The sequence below is a fragment of the Oncorhynchus tshawytscha genome, unplaced genomic scaffold (genome assembly GCF_018296145.1).
Source record: "Oncorhynchus tshawytscha isolate Ot180627B unplaced genomic scaffold, Otsh_v2.0 Un_contig_3217_pilon_pilon, whole genome shotgun sequence".
Lineage (NCBI taxonomy): Eukaryota > Metazoa > Chordata > Actinopteri > Salmoniformes > Salmonidae > Oncorhynchus > Oncorhynchus tshawytscha.
Genome location: NW_024609623.1, coordinates 87243 through 112259, shown reverse-complemented (window position 1 = coordinate 112259; position 25017 = coordinate 87243). Strand labels below are relative to the sequence as shown.

General features: G+C 47.9%; 1 long non-coding RNA gene across 1 annotated transcript; it reads left to right on the top strand.

Annotated features, from left to right (window-relative positions):
* Positions 1 to 6411: 6411 nt before the first annotated feature.
* Positions 6412 to 11782, top strand: LOC112222658. Its single transcript, XR_006082511.1, has 2 exons — positions 6412 to 7080; positions 9015 to 11782. It is a non-coding gene; the product is annotated as an uncharacterized LOC112222658 (long non-coding RNA).
* Positions 11783 to 25017: the final 13235 nt, after the last annotated feature.

Genomic DNA, 25017 nt, shown 5'->3' with positions numbered 1-25017 from the left:
TCTCTCTCTCTCTCTCTCCTCTCTGCCTGTGTCTCATTCTGTCTCTCTCTCTCTCTCTCTCTCTCTCTGCCTGTGTCTCATTCTGTCTCTCTCTCTCTCTCTCCCTCTGCCTGTGTCTCATTCTGTCTGTCTCTCTCTCTCTCTCCCTCTGCATGTGTCTCATTCTGTCTCTCTCTCTCTCTCTCCTCTGCCTGTGTCTCATTCTGTCTCTCTCTCTCTCTCTCCCTCTGCCTGTGTCTCATTCTCTCTCTCTCTCTCTCCTCTCTGCATGTGTCTCATTCTGTCTCTCTCTCTCTCCCTCTCTGCATGTGTCTCATTCTGTCTCTCTCTCTCTCTCCTCTGCCTGTGTCTCATTCTGTCTCTCTCTCTCTCTCCCTCTGCCTGTGTCTCATTCTGTCTCTCTCTCTCTCTCTCCCTCTGCATGTGTCTCATTCTGTCTCTCTCTCTCTCTCCTCCCTGCCTGTGTCTCATTCTGTCTCTCTCTCTCTCTCCCTCTGCCTGTGTCTCATTCTGTCTCTCTCTCTCTCCTCTGCCTGTGTCTCATTCTGTCTCTCTCTCTCTCTCTCCCTCTGCCTGTGTCTCATTCTGTCTCTCTCTCTCTCCCTCTGCCTGTGTCTCATTCTGTCTCTCTCTCTCTCCCTCTGCATGTGTCTCATTCTGTCTCTCTCTCTCTCTCTCCCTCTGCATGTGTCTCATTCTGTCGCTCTCTCTCTTTTGTTCTCTCTTCTTTCCCTCTGCCTGTGTCTCATTCTGTCGCTGTCTCTCTCTCCCCTCTGCCTGTGTCTCATTCTGTCGTGTGTGTCTGTCTCTCCTCTCTGTGTGTGTCTCATTCTGTCGCTCAGGCCTTCTGGGCAGACTCTCACTGTCCTCTCTCTTTGCATGTGTCTCATTCTGTCGCCCTCTCTCTCACTCCTCTGCCTGTGTCTCATTCTGTCAGCCTCTCTCTCATCACCATCTGCAGTGTCTCATTCTGTCAGTCTCTCTCCCCTCCCATCTGCATGTCACTCATTCTGTCTCATTCTCAGTCTCCAGTCCCTCTCTGCAGTCCCCATTCAGTCTCACCAGTCCCCATTCAGTCTGCACCAGTGTGTCTCATTCAGTCAGTCACCAGTCCCCATCTGTCAGTGTCCCATTCTGTCTCTCTCCCCAGTCCCCATCTGCCTGTCACTCATTCTGTCTCCTTCTCTCTCTCCCTCTGCATGTGTCTCATTCTGTCTCACTCCCCATTCTCTCCCAGTCCCCATTCTCAGCCTGTGTCTCATTCTGTCTCACTCCCCATTCTCTCTCTCCCCATCTGCCTGTGTCTCATTCTGTCAGTCTCCCCATTCTCTCACCAGTCCCCATCTGCCTGTGTCTCATTCTGTCTCTCTCCCCTTCTCTCTCCCTCTGCAGTGTGTCCCATTCTGTCTCTCCAGTCCCCATTCAGTCAGTCACCAGTCCCCATTCTCTCACCATTCAGTGTCACCAGTCCCATTCAGTCAGTCACCACCTAATATCTGCCTGTGTCTCATTCTGTCTCTCTGGCTTCTGGTCTCTGCACTTGATCTCATGAGAGTCGGGTGTGTTTGTCCCCCTCTGTGTGTAAGCTCACTGAACATGAATGTGCTGACACACACACCTCAATGACTAGAAACAACAACGTGGAGGACTACACATGTGTCATATGTGTGTAGAAAGGTCTGGGGTCAAAAGCCTTGGCCGACATCAGGCTTTGAAAAGGGCAGGTGGCTTTACTGTCCTCTGACAGCCTCATTTGCATCCTCATTCTTTCCCTCTCTGTTTATCTCACTGCTTTGACCAGGCCCTATGAGCCCAGAAAAGCAGTGCACTGTAAAGGGAATAGGGTGCCATTTGGGACGCCCCTAATGTCTGTCTGTGTGTCCAGCAGCCCTGGTCCAGCCTGGTGGTTTTTACTGGACCCAGTCTAGCATGGCCAGGCTTAATCTGTTCCTCTGGACCCAGTCTAGCATGGCCAGGTCAATCTGTTCCTTCAGTCTAGCATGGCCAGGCTCCATCTGTCAGTCTGGACCAGTCTGCATTCAGTCAATCTTCCTCTGGTCCCAGTCAGCATGTCCAGGCTCTGTTCCTCTGGACCCATCAGCATCAGGCTACCAGTTCCCTGGACCCAGTCTAGTCACCAGGCTCTGTTGTGGTGGACCCAGTCAGTCATGGCCAGTCCCCATAATCTGTCCTCACCAGTCCATGGCCAGGCTTCAGTCAGTCTGGACCCAGTCCCCATTCAGTCAGTCTAGCATGGCCAGTCCCCATTCAGTCAGTCACCAGTCCCCATGGCAGTCAGTCACCAGTCCCCATTCAGTCTGTCAGTCCCCTGGACCCAGTCAGTCCCCATTCAGTCAGTCCCAGTCCCCATTCAGTCAGTCACTCAGTCCCCATTCAGTCAGTCACCAGTCCCCATTCAGTCAGTCTGGACCCAGTCCCCATTCAGTCAGTCACCTCTGTCCCCATTCAGTCAGTCCCAGTCCCCATTCATCAGTCCTCTGTCCCCATCTCATGTCCCAGTCCCCATTCAGTCAGTCACCAGTCCCCATTCAGTCAGTCCTCTGTCCCATTCAGCATGGCCAGGTTTAGTCCCCATTCAGCATCCAGTCAGTCCAGGTTTACCAGTTCCCTGGATTCAGTCTAGCACAGTTTAATCAGTCAGGACCCAGTCCCCAGGTTTAATCTGTTCCTCTGGACCCAGTCTAGTGGCCAGGTTTAATCTGTTCCTCTGTCCCCAGTCAGCATGGCCAGTCCTGTTCCTCTGGATTCAGTCAGCACCAGCCAGGCTTAGTCTGTTCCTCTGGACCCAGTCTAGCATTCAGTCAGGCTCAATCTGTTCCTCTGGACCCAGTCTAGCATGGCCAGGTCCCCATCTGTTCCTCTGGACCCAGTCTAGCATTCCAGGCTTAATCTGTTCCTCTGGACCCAGTCTAGCATGGCCAGGCATAATCTGTTCCTCTGGACCCAGTCAGCATGGCCAGGCTCAATCTGTTCCTCTGACCCAGTCAGCATGGCCAGGCTTAATCTGTCACCTCTGGACCCAGTCTGCATGGCCAGGCTTAATATGTGGCTCTGGACCCAGTCAATCTGTTCCTCTGGACCCAGAGCATGGCCAGGCTTTCTGTTCCTCTGGACCCAGTCTAGCATGGCCAGGCTTAATCTGTGGACCCAGTCTAGCATGGCCAGGTTTAATCTGTTCCTCTGGACCCAGTCTAGCATGGCCAGGTTTAATCTGTTCCTGGACCCAGTCTAGCATGGCCAGGCTTAATCTGTTCCTCTGGACCCAGTCTAGCATGGCCAGGTTTAATCTGTTCCTGGACCCAGTCTAGCATGGCCAGGCTTAATCTGTTCCTCTGGACCCAGTCTAGCATGGCCAGGTTTAATCTGTTCCTCTGGACCCAGTCTAGCATGGCCAGGCTTAATCTGTTCCTCTGGACCCAGTCTAGCACAGCCAGGTTTAATCTGTTCCTCTGGACCCAGTCTAGCATGGCCAGGTTTAATCTGTTCCTCTGGACCCAGTCTAGCATGGCCAGGCTTAATCTGTTCCTCTGGACCCAGTCTAGCATGGCCAGGTTTAATCTGTTCCTCTGGACCCAGTCTAGCACAGCCAGGTTTAATCTGTTCCTCTGGACCCAGTCTAGCATGGCCAGGTTTAATCTGTTCCTCTGGACCCAGTCTAGCATGGCCAGGCTTAATCTGTTCCTCTGGACCCAGTCTAGCATGGCCAGGTTTAATCTGTTCCTCTGGACCCAGTCTAGCATGGCCAGGCTTAATCTGTTCCTCTGGACCCAGTCTAGCATGGCCAGGCTTAATCTGTTCCTCTGGACCCAGTCTAGCATGGCCAGGCTTAATCTGTTCCTCTGGACCCAGTCTAGCATGGCCAGGCTTAATCTGTTCCTCTGGACCCAGTCTAGCATGGCCAGGCTTAATCTGTTCCTCTGGACCCAGTCTAGCATGGCCAGGCTTAATCTGTTCCTCTGGACCCAGTCTAGCATGGCCAGGCTTAATCTGTTCCTCTGGACCCAGTCTAGCATGGCCAGGCTTAATCTGTTCCTCTGGACCCAGTCTAGCATGGCCAGGCTTAATCTGTTCCTCTGGACCCAGTCTAGCATGGCCAGGCTTAATCTGTTCCTCTGGACCCAGTCTAGCATGGCCAGGCTTAATCTGTTCCTCTGGACCCAGTCTAGCATGGCCAGGTTTAATCTGTTCCTCTGGACCCAGTCTAGCATGGCCAGGCTTAATCTGTTCCTCTGGACCCAGTCTAGCATGGCCAGGCTTAATCTGTTCCTCTGGACCCAGTCTAGCATGGCCAGGCTTAATCTGTTCCTCTGGACCCAGTCTAGCATGGCCAGGCTTAATCTGTTCCTCTGGACCCAGTCTAGCATGGCCAGGCTTAATCTGTTCCTCTGGACCCAGTCTAGCATGGCCAGGCTTAATCTGTTCCTCTGGACCCAGTCTAGCATGGCCAGGCTTAATCTGTTCCTCTGGACCCAGTCTAGCATGGCCAGGCTTAATCTGTTCCTCTGGACCCAGTCTAGCATGGCCAGGCTTAATCTGTTCCTCTGGACCCAGTCTAGCATGGCCAGGCTTAATCTGTTCCTCTGGACCCAGTCTAGCATGGCCAGGCTTAATCTGTTCCTCTGGACCCAGTCTAGCATGGCCAGGCTTAATCTGTTCCTCTGGACCCAGTCTAGCATGGCCAGGTTTAATCTGTTCCTCTGGACCCAGTCTAGCATGGCCAGGCTTAATCTGTTCCTCTGGACCCAGTCTAGCATGGCCAGGCTTAATCTGTTCCTCTGGACCCAGTCTAGCATGGCCAGGCTTAATCTCCTCTGGACCCAGTCTAAGGCTGTCTGTTCCTCTGGACCCAGTCTAGCATGGCCAGGTTTAATCTGTTCCTCTGGACCCAGTCTAGCATGGCCAGGCTTAATCTGTTCCTCTGGACCCAGTCTAGCATGGCCAGGTTTAATCTGTTCCTCTGGACCCAGTCTAGCATGGCCAGGTTTAATCTGTTCCTCTGGACCCAGTCTAGCATGGCCAGGCTTAATCTGTTCCTCTGGACCCAGTCTAGCATGGCCAGGTTTAATCTGTTCCTCTGGACCCAGTCTAGCATGGCCAGGCTTAATCTGTTCCTCTGGACCCAGTCTAGCATGGCCAGGTTTAATCTGTTCCTCTGGACCCAGTCTAGCATGGCCAGGTTTAATCTGTTCCTCTGGACCCAGTCTAGCATGGCCAGGTTTAATCTGTTCCTCTGGACCCAGTCTAGCATGGCCAGGTTTAATCTGTTCCTCTGGACCCAGTCTAGCATGGCCAGGTTTAATCTGTTCCTCTGGACCCAGTCTAGCATGGCCAGGTTTAATCTGTTCCTCTGGACCCAGTCTAGCATGGCCAGGTTTAATCTGTTCCTCTGGACCCAGTCTAGCATGGCCAGGTTTAATCTGTTCCTCTGGACCCAGTCTAGCATGGCCAGGTTTAATCTGTTCCTCTGGACCCAGTCTAGCATGGCCAGGTTTAATCTGTTCCTCTGGACCCAGTCTAGCATGGCCAGGTTTAATCTGTTCCTCTGGACCCAGTCTAGCATGGCCAGGCTTAATCTGTTCCTCTGGACCCAGTCTAGCATGGCCAGGTTTAATCTGTTCCTCTGGACCCAGTCTAGCATGGCCAGGTTTAATCTGTTCCTCTGGACCCAGTCTAGCACAGCCAGGTTTAATCTGTTCCTCTGGACCCAGTCTAGCACAGCCAGGTTTAATCTGTTCCTCTCCAAACACTGGCTGACTTCAATGACTTCTTTGATATTTTCACAGCAACTGTGTGACCCAGTTGAGAACTGAGTACAAATGAATGAGTAGAAAAACACACAAACAAAGATCTATTACATCTTGACAGATGTTACGGGTGTGTTGAAGCATTGTGTATTAGCCTGCTTCAGTTATAATTGATAAAGCAATAATGACATTAGGCCTGTTGTAAACATTCCTTCGAGGTATGTTATTTACCTAATACCACCACACTGCCCCCTAACCAAACATAGGAAACAATGGAACTATTGTCTCCACGAGCCGTGCATTATAGGAGACTGCAAGGTCAAGTAGGATTTGACCCCACCGTGGCCTCTGAAAACCATTTTCAGAAAGGGGGACAGTCGGTCCTACAACCAGGTTGGATGTTCATATAGCATAATAATCTCATCGATTTACAACTAGAACAGATTACAATGTAGCCTAGCGTTAGACTACAATGTTCCAGTTTATTCTGGAATTGTTCAGCATTGTACAGACTTCATTCCGAACTTTGAACAAAGCTGCTCGCGGAGCTTCCAGAGGTTACTTCTCGTCTCCGGTGAAAAGAAGAAGGTGGAGGGTTAAATTGGTTTTCTCAGACTTTCACGGCAGTTTGCAGAGTCTCTCCCGGTCGTGTGAGTAAACTGATCCGTACAGGCTCGGTGTAATGCATTGTGGGGGAGGAGAGAGAGAAGATACTCCATCCCTCTTTTTATTGGGCGCTGCCACTGAAAAGAAGAGGGTGGAGTTCTCAGTTGTTTTTCTCTGGCTTCAACGATAGTTTGCCGAGTCTCTCCCCGTCTTGTGTGTAAACTGATCCGTACAGGCTCGGTGTATTTTCGTGGGAGAGAGAGAGAGAGAGAGAGAGAGAGAGGGGGAGGAGTGGGAGAAGATACTCCATCCCTCTTTTTCTTGGCCGCTTTACCGCGGGCGTTACAGTTCAACGTGCAGTTTCTTGCCAATTCATCAGGGCGGACTTAATCCAACAGTGTGTTCGTCTTTGAATATGAAACACATTTGAATTCAGTCTGTATTTACGTTTTTTGGGCGTGAAGAAAAATCTCTTGTCGTGGAGAAAGTGTCAAACTTCCATACCGTGTCATATTTCCCGGGATTTAGAGCGTCGTTGCTCGCTCGCTCCCTTCGGCTTCTCACAATGTTTTCTCTCCCGGGGAAGATCTGAACTTTTTACGGACGGTGACAACGTAGACAATAGGACTTCGTTTGGGTTTTGGTTGTACAAAGAGAGGAGACGAACCGATTAGGACTGCGAGTTCGTGTTCAACTACAAATTCCTGAGGTAAGCGACCGGTCATGGCCGTGTATTTTAACTTCTCTGCGGCTGAGTTTGGTAAAGAATGATGTGAAGGAATCGACAGATTGTTGGTCTGGCTCTATGACAGAGGGATAACAACGGGATCCTAATGCTTGGTAGAAATGTCTTGTGCCCTTACAACTGGGGAGTGAGTTAAGAAAAGGGCATAGAAGGCTATAGTGTGGTGTTAATTTTGTAATAAGTCTAGTGTGTGAGTTCCGGTCCTAATCAATGGAACAAATCTCAGTTCCTCGTTAACCAGTCACGCGGCTACAATGTTGCGTGGCAATGATACAGTGAGTGGGCTACTGTTGCACGGTTTGTAGGTGAAAGTAGCTTAGTAACGTTAGATGCGTTTGCTATGTGTATTGCAGTGGGATGTTATCATGAAAACGACTGCATGGTTTTCAAACATTGACCTCGGTGTTTGGGAGCTCTTCAAAACAGGCCAACAATTTGCATTTCACTCGTTGGGAGTTGTGCTCAACAGATTTGTGAAACGACAAGGCTTTTACTCCGTAGCCTACCTAATGGGGATCCTAATAAAATACCGACCTACAGCATCTCATCCTACAAGCAGACTTCAGGAGAAACTATTCTCCAGGCAACGTGTATGTATTCAGCCATGTTGGCTGTAGGCTAATGTGTTACCTGGTCTCTGTGCCTGGTTTGGGCTGATCTGGATTTCCCAATGTTCTAGGCATCACTTCCACCATTGCGTCTGTCAACTGAACACATGCATTTAGGTACAATAAAGGCTGCAATGGGAGCCTGCATGCCATTGTCAATAGACATACATTGGCTGCTTGTATAGCCATTCCAACAAGTAGGTGACTTGTAAGAGCATTGTCCTGTCTCATTCCCATATCCCATTTAATGCTGAATGCAGTTAAGCTTTGGGCTTTGAACCCCATGTAGAGAAAGCAGAGTCAGTCACCACATGCTGTAGTGGTTCAGACCCAGAACAGGAAGAGCCCCTGCCCCCTCAAGGTCAAAAGGAGAGGGACAAAAACAGAGGGAGCATTTTCCCCTCCTCTCTCTGGGACTCTTTCTCTCTCTCTCTCTCTCTCTCCATTTGTGTCTGAGACTGACCATGAGTAATGGGCCTGTTTGTTTGTCTTTCATGCAGAACATGGACACAGTATACACTGACGCTATTGATTCATGTTTCCTGCTCAAACCCAAGTGTGTGTGTGCGCACTGTCACGTTGTCCGTACCCCTCTGTCCCTAGAACGGAACAGCCCCCCCCCTTCTGTAGTCACTGGACCTGCCTTGTTTAGAGTCAACATTGTATGTGATCTTTCTCTCCCTCTCTCCTCCATCCCTCTCCTCTCTCCATCCCTCTCCTCTCTCCTCCATCCCTTCTCCTCTCTCCTCCATCCCCTGTAAAGAGTCATCTCTGTCATAAAAGAGTGTAAGTTTGTTTCACAACCCTTCATAGGGATTAACGTTAAATAAACATTTCCATTATTGAAGAGCTAGATTTTGGTGTGTGTGTGTGGAGAATCTTGGATGGTCTCCCCAACACAACCATCTGCTTACTGGACACCCACACAGAGCCAGGTGCTGTTCCTTCCACCACATCCATGCATCATTGTCTGAGTCTCACACATACTGAAAGTGGACAACGTGTCGTGTGTTGATTTTCTGTGGGCTCAAATCACTGCAACACCGTTCCCTATTCAAAAACTCCCTTTCAATGGTGAACATGGCCGTCGCTCCTAATGTTCAGGCAGACTAATAGCTCTCCACAAGGGTTAATTTGGGGTCATGTCTCTCATCTGAAGAGGACCGCTTGGTAGACAATTCAGAATAATGATTTGTGGAACAAAGATCCGTGTCTGTCTGCTTAAGAACATGTGGGGAGAAGAGAAAACACAATTAATGAAAACAACCCCAGCTTTTGATTTCTATAGAGAACCGACGAGGGCAACAGAACCGACGAGGGCAACAGAACCGGAGGGCAACAGAACCGACGAGGGCAACAGAACCGACGAGGGCAACAGAACCGACGAGGGCAACAGAACCGACGAGGGCAACAGAACCGACGGGGCAACAGAACCGACGAGGGCAACAGAACCGACGAGGGCAACAGAACCGACGAGGGCAACAGAACCGACGAGGGCACAACTATGGGGCAAACAGACGGGTTGGATTAGATTGTTGACCACATGTTAACTATATTTCAGCTCCAGTGTTTATTGAAAACAAAAACATTTGGTAAATGAACACTTGTTGTCTGTCATATACATTGTTAAAGTTGTTGGTTAGCTAGGTTGACATGAAATCAGCACCACAAAACCACAAAACAATACATGGTATCAAGAACAAGATGAAATAAGTCACTTAGGATTCCCCACATGGCATCTTCTAGTCATTCTGGCTATCTGGTCATCCAGAATCCCAACGACACGCTGACCTCTGCCCCATGGAAGCGTGACCTCTGCCCCATGGAAGCGTGACCTCTGCCCCATGGAAGCGTGACCTCTGCCCCATGGAAGCGTGACCTCTGACGTTGTCAGATGACCCGTCTATTGATCGTTTTGTATTTAATTTATTGCTTTTCTCTCCCATCGTTCACTTTTCATTATAGTCACTTGCCACAATTTAATAATATATTCATCATATTACAAGACATTCACTTTCTATTCATAGTAGATTTACATACAAGACCCTGGTACTTACCTACGGAGCAGCAAGATGACCTGACCCTCCCTACCTTCAGGCTATGTTCAAACCCTACATCCCAACCAGAGTACTCTGGTCTCTTGGCTCTCCTACCCCTACGGGAGGGCAGCTCCAGCTCAGTCCAGTCCAACCTCTTCTCTGTCCTGGCACCCCAATGTTGGAACCAGCTTCCCCCTGAAGCTAGGACAGCAGAGTCCCTGTCCGTCTTCTGAAAACATCTGAAACCCTACCGCTTCAAATAGTATTTTAAGAAATCCCACAGCACCCCTTTCATTAATTTACACTTGACTTTTTCCCTGCTTACAAACTCTGACTCTACTGAGCTACATTATTGAGGGAAAATGTACTTTCTCTAACTGTGATATGTGGTTGTCTCACCTCGCTATTTTAAGATGAATTAACTAACTTGATCTGGGTAATGGCAACTGCTAAATGACTCAAATGTGAAGTGGGACACCTGGTGAAGTGGGACACCCGGTGAAGTGGGACACCCGGTGAAGTGGGACACCCGGTGAAGTGGGACACCCGGTGAAGTGGGACACCCGGTGAAGTGGGACACCCGGTGAAGTGGGACACCCGGTGAAGTGGGACACCCGGTGAAGTGGGACACCCGGTGAAGTGGGACACCCGGTGAAGTGGGACACCCGGTGAAGTGGGACACCCGGTGAAGTGGGACACCCGGTGAAGTGGGACACCCGGTGAAGTGGGACACCCGGTGAAGTGGGACACCCGGTGAAGTGGGACACCCGGTGAAGTGGGACAGTTAAGGACGGGTGGTTCTTACAGGGAGGTTCAGGTGAACAGTAGTGGTCTGAAAGGTAAAGGTTTACAGAGGGATTGTTTAGTGCCGCTTGTACGTCCTGTGTGTGTAATGAAGCATTAGCTTTTAGTCCATTAGTGACTGGCAGTGTGTGTCACCTGTACTTGGGCTTCAGTAGCTAGAGTCCAAAGGTTGTTTCCTGTGGAAACACGGGGCCGTGTCTGCATGCATGTGTTTGTACTTGGGCTTCAGTAGCTAGAGTCCAAAGGTTGTTTACTGTGGAAACACGGGGCTGTGTCTGCATGCATGTGTTTGTACTTGGGCTTCAGTAGCTAGAGTCCAAAGGTTGTTTACTGTGGAAACACGGGGCTGTGTCTGCATGCATGTGTTTGTACTTGACTCATCAGACCACTGAACATGTTCATTCCAGTCTGTTTGCTCACCAAGTCAACCTGGGAAGGTCCGTAGTTACCCCACCTGACGGTTTCACTTTCCATTTCCTATAAAGTCCTGTACTTACTGTCAGTCCTCCTGGGTAACACCAGATGCATCATGGTTTATTACTGTCAGTCCTCCTGGGTGACAGCAGATTCTTTATTACTGTCAGTCCTCCTGGGTGACAGCAGATTCTTTATTACTGTCAGTCCTCCTGGGTGACAGCAGATGCATCATGTTATTGTTACTAATTTTTCATTCTTCTTATTTTAAACTCTGCATTGTTGGGAAGGGCTCATCAGCAGTCATTTCACAGAAAAGTCTACACCAGTTGTATACGGCACAGGTGCTGAATACGATTGGATTTACAGTCTGGTGAATCATTTAGTTCTTCAGTTCTCCACCTGTAGGCTTTGGAATATCCCTACCTGAACATTTCAGTTTCCATTGTCTGTCCTACATTTACTGTCAGTCCTGGACATTCCTAAATTCCAGGACACAGTCTGAGCTCTGCCATGGATGACTAAATTGATGGTGACTCATTGACTTGTTTCAGTGTGTGGAGGGTTACTGTAAATGTTACCCTTGTCCTTACATGTTCATATGTTTTGGGCTCCTGAGTGGTCTAGGGCACTGCACCTCAGTGCTAGAGGCATCCCTACATCCCTACAGACCCTGGTTTGATTCCAGGCTGTATCACAACCGGCCGTGTTTGAGAGTCCCGTAGGGTTAATTAGGCTGTCACTGTAAATAAGAATTTGTTCTTAACTGACTTGCATAGTTAAATAAAGGTTAAATAAATATTTGTTTTTCTCTTGGTTCACCTTTTTATATGGGGCAGTTATGTTGCCATGCTACTGTCACTGCACTGCTACTCACTGTTTGCTGTTAGATGTTGGTGGACTTGGCCCATGGTCACTACTGTCGTGTTTGGTGTGTCTGTATGTATTCTTTCCCTTGGTGACCAAGCTGTGGTATGTTGTGACAGTCTTAATGTTACGCTATGGCTTGGTGGCAGATTTGAGAAGTGACTCAGTATATTGGTGCCCTGTCTGTCTGTGTAGTGACCTCACATAAATGATGTTACTGGACACATGCGCTGGGACCTCCCCTGAGGTGGTGGCATCATGCAGAGGGGTGGTGGTGTGACCTCACTGGCCTGGGGTTTGTTTAGGTGTGTGTGTCAGCAGGTGTCTCGGTGTGTGTCAACATTGTGTCTGAGGTGAGATCACACCCCCTCACACCTGTAGGGGGACAGCTGCTGCAGCACACTGGGGGTTCTCTCTCCTGCTGGTGTTCCTCACCCACACGCATACATAGTGTGTTGTAGGCCTCTCCAGACAGAGGACATAATGTGTCTCAACATTCTGTGCCATTGTTGGTGGTCAACAAGGTTTTCCAGCTGTTCCTGCACACAGTTTTTTCTCGAAGCAAGCTGAAGTTCAGTAGCCGAAGTCTACGCCCATCGTCTGTGATTGGTCAATAGTAGGGATTCTTCAATGAAGTTTTGTTATTCAATGATAGATGGCTCGTTTTTATGCACATTTTTTTTCACTTGAGAAATACCTCACCAAACATCTGTTAGATGTACAATTGAGTGACTAAGATCTACTTGGCAAAAACATCAAAATTAATGACAGATTTCTTGAGTTGTCTTCGATTCATTCGGACTATTTTAGAGGAAGTGCGTACTTGCAAAGGTATTTTTAAGGGAGTAAGCAAGACAGACGTTCACTACGCCGAGTTCTACTAGGAGCAAACTGAACCTAGTATGCAGACACCTTTTTAGAGACGGGATGTCGCAGGCCTCTCCAGACAGAGGACTTCTTAGAGACGGGTGTTCTCTGGTCCCTGTCTGTTCTGTCTTCTATATCCATATGGAGAGTACAGTTCTCTGGTCCCTGTCTGTTCTGTCTTCTATATCCATATGGAGAGTAGAGTTCTCTGGTCCCTGTCTGTTCTGTCTTCTATATCCATATGGAGAGTAGAGTTCTCTGGTCCCTGTCTGTTCTGTCTTCTATATCCATATGGAGAGTAGAGTTCTCTGGTCCCTGTCTGTTCTGTCTTCTATATCCATATGGAGAGTACAGTTCTCTGGTCCCTGTCTGTTCTGTCTTCTATATCCATATGGAGAGTAGAGTTCTCTGGTCCCTGTCTGTTCTGTCTTCTATATCCATATGGAGAGTAGAGTTCTCTGTTCTGTCTTCTAGTCCCTGTCTGTCTCTGTCTTCTATATCCATATGGAGAGTACAGTTCTCTGGTCCCTGTCTGTTCTGTCTTCTATATCCATATGGAGAGTAGAGTTCTCTGGTCCCTGTCTGTTCTGTCTTCTATATCCATATGGAGAGTAGAGTTCTCTGTCCCTGTCTGTTCTGTCTTCTATATCCATATGGAGAGTAGAGTTCTCTGGTCCCTGTCTGTCTTCTATATCCATATGGAGAGTACAGTTCTCTGTCTCCCTGTCTTCTATATCCATATGGAGAGTAGAGTTCTTGTCTGCTGTTCTGTCTTCTATATCCATATGGAGAGTACAGTTCTCTGGTCCCTGTCTGTTCTGTCTTCTATATCCATATGGAGAGTAGAGTTCTCTGGTCCCTGTCTGTTCTGTCTTCTATATCCATATGGAGAGTAGAGTTGTCAGTTCTCTGGTCCCTGTCTGTTCTGTCTTCTATATCCATATGGAGAGTACAGTTCTCTGGTCCCTGTCTGTTCTGTCTTCTATATCCATATGGAGAGTAGAGTTCTCTGTCCCTGTCTGTTCTGTCTTCTATATCCATATGGAGAGTCTGTTCTGTCTTCTATATCCATATGGAGAGTACAGTTCTGGTCCCTGTCTGTTCTGTCTTCTATATCCATATGGAGAGTAGAGTTCTCTGGTCCCTGTCTGTTCTGTCTTCTATATCCATATGGAGAGTAGAGCTCTCTGGTCCCTGTCTTCTGTATCAATATGCACACAGTTGTGTTGACTAGCTAACGTCCACAGCAAGTTTTGCAAGGTTCCCTTCCCTGCTTGTTTGTGTTTCTGAATGTTTGGAGCAGAAAACATGGCGTATTAAATCTCCATGTGGTCCTGAAGAGTGAGAGGCAGGGCAGAGCAGAGGTTGGGCCGTTTTCTATTTAAGACTCTGTTAATGTTAGTCAAGTGCTTCCCATCTGACATCTTCAAGGCTCTGCTGCATGTTCTGCTCTGGTTCCCAGCCCTGGTAGAAGGGAGCAGCAGAGAGACGGCTGGTTGGCCCTGGTAGAAGGGAGCAGCAGAGAGACGGCTGGTTGGCCCTGGTAGAAGGGAGCAGCAGAGAGACGGCTGGTTGGCCCTGGTAGAAGGGAGCAGCAGAGAGACGGCTGGTTGGCCCTGGTAGAAGGGAGCAGCAGAGAGACGGCTGGTTGGCCCTGGCAGAAGGGAGCAGCAGAGAGACGGCTGGTTGGCCCTGGTAGAAGGGAGCAGCAGAGAGACGGCTGGTTGGCCCTGGTAGAAGGGAGCAGCAGAGAGACTGGCTGGTTGGCCCTGGCAGAAGGGAGCAGCAGAGAGACGGCTGGTTGGCCCTGGCAGAAGGGAGCAGCAGAGAGACGGCTGGTTGGCCCTGGTAGAAGGGAGCAGCAGAGAGACGGCTGGTTGGCCCTGGCAGAAGGGAGCAGCAGAGAGACGGCTTGGTGCTGGGGATGAACAGGAAGATAAGAGCAGGGTGGAACAACATTGTCTTTCATCCCTCAGAGTGAAGGAAGAGCGGAATAGTTTGTTTATACTCTGAGCTAGATCAAGTCTCCGGGAGGGGAGAAATCAAAAGACAAAATCAAAGCTTTGCTTTGTGTTTAAATATGCAGTGGAGAAATACAGGTACACACACACTGACAGATGGCTGATATATGAGAGCCGCCAAGTGTGTGTGTGTGTGTGTGTGTTACTACACCGCTCACCACAGTGTCCAGGTTTTAGAGGGAGTGACTGTCAAAAGCAGCTTAGCCTACCTGCTGGGGACCTTTTGTGTGTTGTCTGTGTTGGTGATATTGACCAAGAGCTCACCACTGTTTTAATCCTCCTGCATTCTGTTGGTGCTGGAATTTCATCTTTCTCTCTCACCCTGAACACCACGTAATGCGCTCGTTAATCCTCAAACATTCCTCACGCTGGGTTTTAGTTTTAATTATGAGCACTAAAGTAGTGGTAACGCTGAGGTCCCTGCTGCTGCGTGCCAATAGCCTTTAGCTGTTAGAGTACAGGGTAACACGCGGTTAGAAAGGGTACAGGGTAACACGTGGTTAGAAAGGGCACAGGGTAACACGCGGTTAGAAAGGGCACAGGGTAACACGCGGTTAGAAAGGGCAGCAGGGTAACTTGGTGCGGTTAGAAAGGGCACAGGGTAACACGGGTTAGAAAGGGCACACATTGTTTAGAAAGGGCACAGGGTAACACGCTGGTTAGAAAGGGCACAGGGTAACAAAGAAAGACAAAATTAGAAAGGGCACAGGGTAACACGCGGTTAGAAAGGGCACAGGGTAACACGCAGATGGTTAGAAAGGGCACAGGGTAACACGCGGTTAGAAAGGGCACAGGGTAACACGGTTTAGAAAGGGCACAGGGTAACACGCGGTTAGCACAGGGTAACCTGGTTAGAAGGGCACAGGGTAACACGCGGTTAGAAAGGGCACAGGGTAACCTCCTGCGTTAGAAAGGGCACAGGGTAACACGCGGTTAGAAAGGGCACAGGGTAACACGTTAGAAAGGGCACAGGGTAACATTCCTCACGTAACACGCGGTTAGAAAGGGCACAGGGTAACACGCGGTTAGAAAGGGCACAGGGTAACACGCGGTTAGAAAGGGCACAGGGTAACACGCGGTTAGAAAGGGTACAGGGTAACACGCGGTTAGAAAGGGTACAGGGTAACACGCGGTTAGAAAGGGTACAGGGTAACACGCGGTTAGAAAGGGCACAGGGTTACACGCGGTTAGAAAGGGCACAGGGTAACACGCGGTTAGAAAGGGCACAGGGTAACACGCGGTTAGAAAGGGCACAGGGTAACACGCGGTTAGAAAGGGCACAGGGTAACACGCGGTTAGAAAGGGCACAGGGTAACACGCGGTTAGAAAGGGCACAGGGTGACACGCGGTTAGAAAGGGCACAGGGTGACACGCGGTTAGAAAGGGCACAGGGTGACACGCGGTTAGAAAGGGCACAGGGTGACACGCGGTTAGAAAGGGCACAGGGTGACACGCGGTTAGAAAGGGCACAGGGTGACACGCGGTTAGAAAGGGCACAGGGTGACACGCGGTTAGAAAGGGCACAGGGTGACACGCGGTTAGAAAGGGCACAGGGTGACACGCGGTTAGAAAGGGCACAGGGTGACACGCGGTTAGAAAGGGCACAGGGTGACACGCGGTTAGAAAGGGCACAGGGTGACACGCGGTTAGAAAGGGCACAGGGTGACACGCGGTTAGAAAGGGCACAGGGTGACACGCGGTTAGAAAGGGCACAGGGTGACACGCGGTTAGAAAGGGCACAGGGTGACACGCGGTTAGAAAGGGCACAGGGTGACACGCGGTTAGAAAGGGCACAGGGTGACACGCGGTTAGAAAGGGCACAGGGTGACACGCGGTTAGAAAGGGCACAGGGTGACACGCGGTTAGAAAGGGCACAGGGTGACACGCGGTTAGAAAGGGCACAGGGTGACACGCGGTTAGAAAGGGCACAGGGTGACACGCGGTTAGAAAGGGCACAGGGTGACACGCGGTTAGAAAGGGCACAGGGTGACACGCGGTTAGAAAGGGCACAGGGTGACACGGGTTAGAAAGGGCACAGGGTGACACGCGGTTAGAAAGGCACAGGGTGACACGCGGTTAGAGAGGGCACAGGGTGACACGCGGTTAGAGAGGGCACAGGGTGACACGCGGTTAGAGAGGGCACAGGGTGACACGCGGTTAGAGAGGGCACAGGGTGACACGCGGTTAGAGAGGGCACAGGGTGACACGCGGTTAGAGAGGGCACAGGGTGACACGCGGTTAGAGAGGGCACAGGGTGACACGCGGTTAGAAAGGGCACAGGGTGACACGCGGTTAGAAAGGGCACATGGTGACACGCGGTTAGAAAGGGCACAGGGTGACACGCGGTTAGAAAGGGCACAGGGTAACACCATCCTGTTTTCAGTGTAAGCGGGGACATTCATTATGAAGTAGGTAGGTTTGTGTGTGTGTGAAAGCTCCAGGCAAAACCTGTTTAACAGGACAGTAGTGTAGCTCCAGTTGTAATAACAGACTTTAGGCCATTAGGAAACCCTGTTTAACAGTTAGAACAACTGGAGCTATGCTAACCTGTTTAACAGTTAGAACAACTGGAGCTATGCTAACCTGTTTAACCTGTTGCGTCGAGCAATCCCGTATCCGGGAGCGTAATTATAGCCTCAAGCTCATTATCATAACGCAACGTTAACTATTCAAGAAAATCGCAAATGAAATGAAATAAATATATTGGCTCACAAGCTTAGCCTTTTGTTAACAACACTGTCATCTCAGATTTTCAAAATATGCTTTTCAACCATAGCTACACAAGCATTTGTGTAAGAGTATTGATAGCTAGCATAGCATTAAGCCTAGCATTCAGCAGGCAACATTTTCACAAAAACAAGAAAAGCATTCAAATAAAATCATTTACCTTTGAAGAACTTCGGATGTTTTCAATGAGTAGACTCTGTTAGATAGCAAATGTTCAGTTTTTCCAAAAAGATTATTTGTGTAGGAGAAATCGCTCCGATTTGTTCATCACGTTTGGCTAAGAAAAAAAACAAAAATTCAGTCATTACAACGGCAAACTTTTTTCCAAATTAACTCCATAATATCGACAGAAACATGGCAAACGTTGTTTAGAATCAATCCTCAAGGTGTTTTTCACATCTATTCGATGATAAGTCATTCGTGGCAGTTTGGTTTCTCCTCTGAACCAAATGGTAAAATACACGCAGCTGGAGATTGCGCAATAATTGCAATGGAGGACACCAAGCGGGGCACCTGGTAAATGTAGTCTCTTATGGTCAATCTTCCAATGATATGCCGACAAATACGTCACAATGCTGCAGACACCTTGGGGAAACGACAGAAAGTGTAGGCTCATTCCTTGCGCATTCACAGCCATATAAGGAGACATTGGAACAAAGCGCATTCAAAATCTGGGGCATTTCCTGTTTGAAATTTCATCTTGGTTTCGCCTGTAGCATCAGTTCTGTGGCACTCACAGATAATATCTTTGCAGATTTGGAAAGGTCAGTGTTTTCTTTCCAAAGCTGTCAATTATATGCATAGTAGAGCATCTTTTTGTGACAAAATATCTTGTTTAAAAAGGGAACATTTTTTTATCCAAAAATTAAAAGAGCGCCCCCTATATCGAAGAAGTTAACAGTTAGAACAACTGGAGCTATGCTAACCTGTTTAACAGTAGACTGTCATAGAACAACTGGAGCTATGCTAACGTGTTTAACAGTTAGAACAACTGGAGCTATGCTAACGCGTTTAACAGTTAGAACAACTGGAGCTATGCTAACCTGTTTAACAGTTAGAACAACTGGAGCTATGCTAACCTGTTTAACAGTTAGAACAACTGGAGCTATGCTAACGCGTTTAACAGTTAGAACAACTGGAGCTATGATTACCTGTTTAACAGTTAGAACAACTGGAGCTATGGTTACCTGTGTTAACAGGGTTAATAATGGCCTAAAGTCTGTTAGACTAGCCCAGCTCCTGTTTTAACACAGTGTAGACTAGGCCACTAGACTAGTGTAGCTCCTGTTGTTCTAACACAGTGTAGACTAGGCCAGTAGACTAGCGTAGCTCCTGTTGTTCTAACACAGTGTAGACTAGCGTAGCTCCTGTTTTAACACAGTGTAGACTAGCGTAGCTCCTGTTTTAACACAGTGTAGACTAGCGTAGCTCCTGTTTTAACACAGTGTAGACTAGCGTAGCTCCTGTTTTAACACAGTGTAGACTAGCGTAGCTCCTGTTTTAACACAGTGTAGACTAGCGTAGCTCCTGTTTTAACACAGTGTAGACTAGCGTAGCTCCTGTTTTAACACAGTGTAGACTAGCGTAGCTCCTGTTTTAACACAGTGTAGACTAGCGTAACTCCTGTTTTAACACAGTGTAGACTAGGCCAGTAGGTGTGGTTGCTGGCTTTTATGAAGTGAACTTAACTTACTGAGTGACTTCTTTACACACTGTCTGTGTCTCTGCCATTATCTATTCTGTCTGTGACATCCCCTAACAGACTGTACACCTGCTGTGATCATCTGTTCAACTGTGGGAGTACCTCTTGTCTGTCTCTGCTGCTTGCTTACAGGCTTTGAGGCTCTAGAAGAGACTCACACCCAATCCTGGAGAGCTGCAAGAGGTGCAGGCTTTGTTCCAGCCCAGCACTAACAACTCATTTAGATGAATCATCAACATCTTGATGATTAGTTGGATACGATGTGGTGATCCTGGACTGAGAGGGGTGGTGGATGCTGAATACTGCTGTTTAAAGCTGTTACCGGCTGAGACCTGTCTCCCCTCTGTCTCCCCTCTGTCTCTGTCTCCCCTCTGTCTCCCCCTCTGTCTCCCCCTCTGTCTCCCCTCTGTCTCCCCCTCTGTCTCCCCCTCTGTCTCCCCCTCTGTCTCTGTCTCCCCTCTGTCTCCCCCTCTGGTATTTAACTGGCAGTATATCACTGTGTCACACAACAGCACAGCAGCATAGTCTGTGTCTCAAATGTCACCCTATTCCCTTGTTAGGACACTACTTTTGACCTGGGCCTCATGGGTAGTAGTGCTCTATACAGGGAATAGGGTGCCATTTGGGATGCAAACATAGTGTAGTGAGGAGCTAGCTGTAGCCCAGAAGGTGTTTCTATTTCACACATCAGCAGTGTTTTCTCACACAGTCGTGTGTGTGTGTGTGTTGCGTTGCCCAGGACGAAAGATGCTGGGGTCAGTGGTCAGCAGGCGTGAAAGGTCATGTCGCTACTAGATAAAAATAACAAGGTCATGTCATAGCTAGGTAAGAACAATATAGAGATTGTAGCTGCCCATAGGTAGGTAACACAGTGATATGTAGCAAATGGAATAGTCCATGGGTAGGTAACAGAGGGGGTGTAAATAATGGAATAGTCCATGGGTAGTAACAGAGGGGTATAGATGATGGACTAGTCCATGGGTAGGTAACAGAGGGGTGTAAATAATGGAATAGTCCATGGGTGGGTGCCAGGGGGTGTAGATAATGAAATAGTCTATGGGTAGGTTACGGGGTGTAGATAATGAAATAGTCTATGGGTAGGTTACGGGGTGTAGATAATGGACAAGTCTATGGGTAGGTTACGGGGTGTAGATAATGAAGCCTATGGGTAGGTTCCAGGGGGTGTAGGTTCCATGGAGTAGCCTATGGGTAGGTTCCAGGGGTGTAGATAATGGAGTAGCCTATGGGTAGGTTCCAGGGGTGTAGATAATGGAGTAGTCTATGGGTAGGTTCCAGGTTCCAGGTGTTGATAATGGAGTAGTCTATGGGTAGGTTCCAGGGGGTGTAGATAATGGAGTAGTCTATGGGTAGGTTCCAGGGGTGTAGATAATGGAGTAGCCTATGGGTAGGTTCCAGGGGTGTAGATAATGGAGTAGCCTATGGGTATGGGAGAGATGCACACACTGTTGGTAGCATTCCATCTGCTTGTGTTCCTGGAGCAGGGAATATCAGCCACCACCATTAACAGTCACACACCTCTGCCCATCCCCTAGCACGCACACTGTACTCAGTTCAGTCCATATATTGACTCATCTAATGTGTTTGTACTTATACATCCATCTACATTAGGGTCTTATCCATGCTAATGGAGTGTTTCTAAATGTTACTGGCTGTTCTCAGACCAGTCTACATTAAAACCTCATCCAACATGTGGGAGGCTGTGTGAGGCCCTGTTATAGGACACTCTGGTATAGGCTGCATCCTAAATGGTACCCTATTCCCTACATGGTGCACTAATGTTGACCAGAGCCCTATGGGCCCCTGTCAAAAGTAGTGCATTAAATAGGGAATAGGTTGCAATTTAGGATGCTTCCTATATCAGAGTGTTCTATATCAGGGCCTCATACATTCTCTGTAATCATTAGTCATGTCTGTATCCAGACCTCACGTGGAAAGAAACCCTACAGGACTACTGTTTACTGAAATCACTGGCCTGATTGAAGGGCACAGCATTCAATTCCTCCCTGTGTGCGTGTAAACTTTTTGTGCGTGTTTGTAGGCTACACACAGTGTGCATATCTGACCATCTCGTCTCAGTCCATGTGCTTAATTTCCTGTTCCTGTGTTTGGCCTAGTGCCGGTTTCACTCTGCATGACATTGGCAGCCTCCTCTCCTCTCCAACCTCAAAGCTCTTTCCCAGAGCTCCCTGACAACGGCCCAGCCAGCCAGTGTTCAGAGGGCCCTCTGAATCAGAACGCTGAGTTTAAACGAAACCAAATGTCATGCCACTTCTCTTAACTATGTCTGTCTCGCTGTAGAGTCACTGTAGAACTCACCCCTTGACTTGTTCTATATGTTGTTACAGCCTGAATTTAAAATGAATTACATTGACATTTTGTCACTGGCCTACACACACAATACCCCATAATTTCAAAGTGGAATTATATTTTTTGACATATTTACAAATGAATTACAAATGAAAAGCTGAAATGTCTGGAGTCAATAATTATTCAACCACTTGTTATGGCAAGCCTAAATAAGTTCAGGAGTAAAAATGTGCTCAAAAGGTCACATAAGTTGCATGGACTCACTATGTGTGCAAAACTAGTGTTTAACATGATTTTTGAATGACTGCCTCAGTCGAACAGTGAATTTCAATCACAGATTCAACCACAAAGACCAGGGAATTTTACCAATGCCTCCCAAAGAAGGGCACCTATTGGTAGATGGGTTAAAAAAAAAAACAGACATTGAAATCGCTTTGAGCATGGTGAAGTTATTAATTACACCTTGTATCCAATACACCCCGTCACTACAAAGATACAAGCTTCCTTCCTAACTTAGTTGCCAGAGAGGAAGGAAACCACTCAGGGATTCACCGTGAGGCTGATGGTGACTTTAAAACAGAGTTAATGGATGTCATAGGAGATAACTGAGGATGGATCAACAACATTGCAGTTGTTTGACAATACTAACCTAATTAACAGCGTGAAAAGAAGGAAGCCTGTACAGAATAAAACAATTCCAAAACATACTTCCTGTTTACAATAAGGCATTAAAGTAATACCCCCCCAAAATGTAGTAAAGAAATTCACTTTTTGTCCTGAAATACAAATTATATTTGGGACAAACACAACACATCACTGAGTACCACTCGTCATATTTTCAAGCATGGTGGTGGCTGTATCATGTTATGGGTATGCTTGTCATTGGCAAGAACTAGGGAGTTTAAGGATGAAAATGAATGGAATAGAGCTAAACAAGGTAACATCCTAGAAAACCTGGTTGTTTGATTTCCATCAGACACTAGGATACAAATGTGCCTTTCAGCAGGACAATAACCTAAAAGCCAAATATGCACAGAAGTTGCTTACCAAGACAACAACATTGAATGTTCGTGAGTGGCCTAGTTACAGTTTTCACTTAAATTGTCTTGAGAATATATGGCATGACTTGAAAATGACTCTAGCAAGGATCAACAACCAGCTTGATAGAGCTTGAAGCATTGTAAAAATAATAATGTGCAAATATTATACAATCCAGGTGAGCAAAGCTCTTCTAAACTTACCCAGAAGACTTGCATCTGTATTTGCTGCCAAAGGGGATTATAACTTGTATTGTCTCGGGGCTGAATACTTATGTAATCAAGATATATTTGTGTTTTTATTTCTTTTTTTCCCCCCACCAATGTTCAAATTTTTCTTTCACTTTGATATAATAGTATTTTGTGTAGTTCTTTGAGAGAGAAATTACAATGAAATACATTTAATCCCACCTTGTAAGGCAACCAAATGTGGAAAAAGTCAAGGGGCGTGAATATTTTCTGAAGGGACTGTATGACTGCCTCTTACCACGCTCTTCATACTCCTCCTAACACACTGTCTCTTACCACGCTCTTCATACTCCTCCTAACAGACTGCCCCTTACCACGCTCTTCATACTCCTCCTAACACACTGTCTCTTACCACGCTCTTCATACTCCTCCTAACACACTGCCTCTTACCACGCTCTTCATACTCCTACTAACACACTGCCTCTTACCACGCTCTTCATACTCCTACTAACACACTGCCTCTTACCACGCTCTTCATACTCCTACTAACACACTGCCTCTTACCACGCTCTTCATACTCCTCCTAACAGACTGCCTCTTACCACGCTCTTCTTAACAGACTGCCCCTTACCACGCTCTTCATACTCCTCCTAACAGACTGCCCTTACCACGCTCTTCATACTCCTACTAACACACTGTCTCTTACCACGCTCTTCATACCCTCCTAACACACTGCCTCTTACCACGCTCTTCATACTCCTCCTAACAGACTGCCTCTTACCACGCTCTTCATACCCCTCCTAACACACTGCCTCTTACCACGCTCTTCATACCCTCCTAACAGACTGCCCCTTACCACGCTCTTCATACTCCTCCTAACAGACTGCCCCTTACCCCGCTCTTCATACTCCTACTAACAGACTGCCCCTTACCACGCTCTTCATACTCCTCCTAACAGACTGCCCCTTACCACTCTTCATACTCCTCCTAACAGACTGCCCCTTACCACGCTCTTCATACTCCTCCTAACAGACTGCCCCTTACCACGCTCTTCATACTCCTACTAACACACTGTCTCTTACCACGCTCTTCATACTCCTCCTAACAGACTGCCTCTTACCACGCTCTTCATACTCCTACTAACACACTGTCTCTTACCACGCTCTTCATACTCCTCCTAACACACTGTCTCTTACCACGCTCTTCATACTCCTCCTAACAGACTGCCTCTTACCACGCTCTTCATCTTAACAGACTGCCTCTTACCACGCTCTTCATACTCCTCCTAACAGACTGTCTCTTACCACGCTCTTCATACTCCTTCTAACAGACTGCCTCTTACCACGCTCTTCATACTCCTCCTAACAGACTGCCTCTTACCACGCTCTTCATACTCCTACTAACACACTGTCTCTTACCACTCTTCATACTCCTTCTAACAGACTGCCTCTTACCACGCTCTTCATACTCCTCCTAACAGACTGCCTCTTACCACGCTCTTCATACTCCTACTAACACACTGTCTCTTACCACGCTCTTCATACTCCTCCTAACAGACTGCCTCTCTTACCAACAGACTGCCTTCCATATACTCCTACTAACACACTGTCTCTTACCACGCTCTTCATACTCCTCCTAACACACTGCCCCTTACTGTAACAGACTGCTCTACCACGCTCTTCATACTCCTCCTAACACACTGCCCCTTACCACGCTCTTCATACTCCTCCTAACACACTGCCTCTTACCACACTCTTCATACTCCTCCTAACAGACTGCCTCTTACCACACTCTTCATACTCCTCCTAACACACTGCCTCTTACCACACTCTTCATACTCCTCCTAACACACTGCCTCTTACCACACTCTTCATACTCCTCCTAACACACTGCCTCTTACCACACTCTTCATACTCCTCCTAACACACTGCCTCTTACCACACTCTTCATACTCCTACTAACAGACTGCCTCTTACCACGCTCTTCATACTCCTAACACACTGCCTCTTACCACACTCTTCATACTCCTCCTAACACACTGCCTCTTACCACGCTCTTCATACTCCTCCTAACAGACTGCCTCTTACCACGCTCTTCATACTCCTCCTAACAGACTGCTTCTTACCACGCTCTTCATACTCCTCCTAACAGACTGCTGTGTGTGTGTGTGTCTTAATGTAAATCTAATCACAAGGAGATGGCGCCGCACCCCACACACACATTTTAATCTATGAATGTATGCTTCAGGATTGGCAGTGTAGTTTGCATGGCTGGATGGTTGTTTACATGCCGGCTTGG